Source organism: Panthera onca, chromosome B2 (genome assembly GCF_046562875.1).
Source record: "Panthera onca isolate mPanOnc1 chromosome B2, mPanOnc1 haplotype 2, whole genome shotgun sequence".
Lineage (NCBI taxonomy): Eukaryota > Metazoa > Chordata > Mammalia > Carnivora > Felidae > Panthera > Panthera onca.
Genome location: NC_138343.1, coordinates 41,809,114 through 41,812,923, shown reverse-complemented (window position 1 = coordinate 41,812,923; position 3,810 = coordinate 41,809,114). Strand labels below are relative to the sequence as shown.

Here is a 3,810-nt window from a genome sequence, read left to right as displayed (position 1 = left end):
CAATTTTCTCATCTGTTAAATGGGAGCGAGCAATGGGGTTAGGTGGTCCCTAGAGTCCCCTGTGCCTGGACTTTGATGCTCTTGCCTGCTTCCTTTCCCACCCCCACTCTGGGCTCTCCCAACACCCTGTCGTGGTGACGGTGGGTGCGTTAGTCACAACCTTGGTCAGCAATCGATGCAATCAACAAGCGTACCACCAGGCAGCCTTGTGCGGTGGCCGAAGGGCTGCTGCCCGCATTTTTTTCCCAGCCTTAGGCTGGCACTCTGATGCCTGAGGATGGTGTGGGTCCACAGCCCAGGGAGGCTGTCGGGTCACATTTCCTGGAACCCTGAGCCTGCTTCTGGACTCCACCCTAAAGGAGCCCCCCCAGCACAGTGAGCTGAGCACGTACAGGGGGCTGGAGACACGTGAATGCCACGACCATCAGATATGTACTGAGCCATGTCCTGGGTTGGGCAGGGGGATGACTTAGATGAGCGGGTGGATGTGGCTCAGTTCTTCGTGATATTTAGAGGCATGTACGTGGGCTCTGATGTCAGTCTCCGGGTTCAAATCTTGGTCTCATGCTGCCTTGGGCAAGATACGGGGCATATATCTTGGTTCGTCCACCTGGAAAATGGGAATGCTAATAGACGTACACCAACAGGTAAGGATTGGATGAGTCGGTCAATATAAAGTGTTTAGAGCCCAGGGTGTGATTATGACAACTTTTGTTTCCTGAGCACCAACTCTGTGCCAGGAAGTGTCATGACATGTGGTGTAAACCAAATCCCTTACAGGGCAGGAGAGAGATCGGTTCTGGCTTGGCTGAGGAAAGAGGCCCCAGGCAAGCGTTGGTACCACAGTTCGGTCTTGAAGGATAGAGCTAAATACAGAGATGGCACTGGGCAAGGGCATTCCGCGAGGAGGGGACAGCATGAACAAAAGCATGGAGGCAGGTAGGCAAAAACTGTGTTGAGGGCAATCCGAGAGGGCTGGAGAGATTACAGTATAAGGGACATAAAATTGGAAAGTGGACTTTAGCCAGGGGAACCCCTAGAGCATGGAATGAGGCCTTTCTCCTGTAGGCAAAGGGGACCCCAGATGGTTGTTGGGTGAGGGGATCCTGTGGGGGAGGTGAGGCTGTTGTATTTTTTTTTAATGTTTATTTATTTTTGAGGGGGGGGGGTAGGGGCAGAGAGAGAGGGAGACACAGAATCCGAGCCGTCAGCACAGAGCCTGATGAGGGGGCTGGAAGGTACGGAACCAGAAGATAGTGAGCAGCTGAGCCAAAGTCAGTCGGATGCTTAACCGACTGAGCCCCCCAGGCAGCCCTGAAGCTGCTGTATATTAATGAGACAGCAGGACCAGTTTCCCTGGATGTATGAGATCAGCGATAAGAATGACAATAGGAAAACTCTCTTTTTGCAGATTACAAAGCCCGTGGGGCGTGCTTTCAAGGCCACACCTTGGCTGACAACCCGGAGAGGTGAGTTAAGCAGGGGTCATCACCTTCACTTTATAGATTGGAGGATGAGGGCTCCTCCAAAGTCACCCAGCGTAGCCCAGCAGGGGCCAGGAGGGCTCTAGGTCCCCTTCGGAGGCTTCCGCCCTGTCTTTAGGGCTTCGCAGGCCTCTAAGTGTGTGTGCGTTGTGGGGGGCATGAGAGTGCCTGCGCCATGAGCCACGCCCCCCCTGCCCCTGCTCCCCTGTCAAGCCAGCGCTGGGTCTGCTGCACTTCTGGCTCACTGTGGTGGGTGGGGGAGGGGGAGACCTGTCCTGAGCACACGGTAGGTGGGCATCTAAACCCCTGCAGATAGGTACTGAGAACACTGGTGAGTTGAGTGGGGGCTGACTGAGCCACTGCCAGGAGGTGTGGGAGGGGGACAGGCAGGTCGCCAGGGGGTCGGGTGTGTGCATACATAGCCCTGCCCTGACAATAAACCCTTTGCTTCCCTAGAAGCCCCAGCTAAGCAGCAGCCAAAGATGGGTAGAATGGGTGGAAGCTTCCATTTGCTTTCCTGCCAGACTTCTCTGGGCTCCTGCCGCAGGGCCAGGAGTCTGGCTTCTGATGTCTGATCTTAGCTCTTTCCTCTCTTAGGATCCCACCTGCTTGGCTGACATGCCCTCCCCTTCCACGCTGGGGGCTTCCTGCTCTGATGTTCATTTTCCAGGTCCTGGAGTTCCCCAACAGAGCCTGGGGGTGAGGAAGGAAATCGTAGAGCCCTGGCTTCCTGAGCCCTGCCCATGCCCCCCTGACCAGACCAAGTTCATCTACCTTTCTAGGGGATCCAGCCCAGGGCACGCCGCTTGGCACAGCCTAGGTAGCATATGTTGGCTTCGTCTGCCAGGGCCTCACTGTTCAGGGGAGTCTAGGAGCCCTCGGGGGACCAATAGCGAAGGCACTGAAACAGGCACATCATAATATAAATCCAAGAGCAGCCCCAGCAGAGAGCTTTTCAGGGGTTTGGACCAGGTGAGTGGAGGCAGTCAGGGGACTTCCTGAGGCGGGGTCCCTGATTGGAGCTGAGCTTTAAAGGGTGTGGGGCTTGGAGAGGGGAGGGGTGATTCTTCCCAGAGATAGGGAGCCGGCCTTCATAAGCTGCACACGGCAATGGGTTGAGGGGAAGAGGGGAGAGGTGCGGGCATGCATGCCCCAGCCAGCCCTGGAAGATGTGTGCATCATGGCCCTAAAGGCTGGGCAGATATGGACTGTTTATTCATTCACTCATTCATTATTCCTTTGCATTTACCTAGTACCTCCTCTATGCCAGGTACTGTGCTTGGGACTGAGCACTTAATGACAAGCAGGATAGATGTGTCTTTTCCCTCCTGGAGCTCCTGGCTCAGATGGAAGGCTGATGAACAAACAGGCCACCCCAACATACCGATCAGTGCCAGGAGGGGAGAGATAGGGGGCCCCAGGAGAGCAAAGAGGGGGCGGGGCAAAGACCCGCAGGCTGATGAGTGAGCTGGGAGGGGGGGCCTGGAAGGAGAGGAGGCATCCTGGGATGCGGATGGGGAAGGGCCTCTCTGTGGGGCAAGATCCGTGGCCTGAGGGGGGCGGGGGCAGCGGAGGTGAGGTATAGTGGCAGCAGGGACCAGGTCTCACGAGTTGTGCTACATTGAAGAATTGTCTGGAGGGCACTGGGAAATCTTTGACAGGCTTTGGGCGAGGGCTGGACGGGATTTGACTTGTGTTTTGGAAAAATCCCTTTGGCTCAGATGACAATCAGGTTGGAGGGCGCCAGAAGGAAGCCCTGTACCGTGTTTAGCTCCAGAGCAGGGAGGAGCGCCTCTTGGACACAAGCCCCATGAAGGCAAGATGGTGGCCCTCTTGTTGGCCCACAGGGCCCCGGGGAGTGTTGCCCAAGTCCCAAAAGGGAGGCCATGTGGGGTCCCGGGTGATGGCTGGTCTTCTCGTCCACGGGGTCCCTTCCTCCGGCTGAGGTGTAGCCACTGCAATCGTGGCCCAACTCTCTGGCACCATGGGGGAGAGTGGGCCCCATTCTGGGTGGAGGCTGCCAGAAGCGGGTGGGAGACCTCTTGGATGAGGCAGGGAAGAGCCAGTTGTCAGAGAAGGAGATGCTTTGCATTAATCCATTAATACCTGCATCCCCGTCCCCCCCCCGCCCCCCACCAGGTGATTAGTTTGGCCATTAAGAGTAAAACCAGGTAGTTCCCATTGCTTGGGGGATGGGGATGTTGGGAGGGAGACTAGCTTACCCCAGAGTAAGCCCAGCTTGTGAAGAGGGCTGATGGAACCCCAGGGATGGGAGAGGAAATGAATGTCATGGTCAAGGGGTGTGTGGAAGGATGAGCTGGACTTC

At 56.4% G+C, this 3,810-nt stretch overlaps 1 long non-coding RNA gene across 1 annotated transcript; it reads left to right on the top strand.

Moving 5' to 3' along the window:
* Positions 1-445: 445 nt before the first annotated feature.
* LOC132667121 (uncharacterized) lies at positions 446-2,427 on the top strand. The gene is made up of 3 exons (XR_009604978.2): positions 446-939; positions 1,412-1,469; positions 2,082-2,427. It is a non-coding gene; the product is annotated as an uncharacterized LOC132667121 (long non-coding RNA).
* Positions 2,428-3,810: the final 1,383 nt, after the last annotated feature.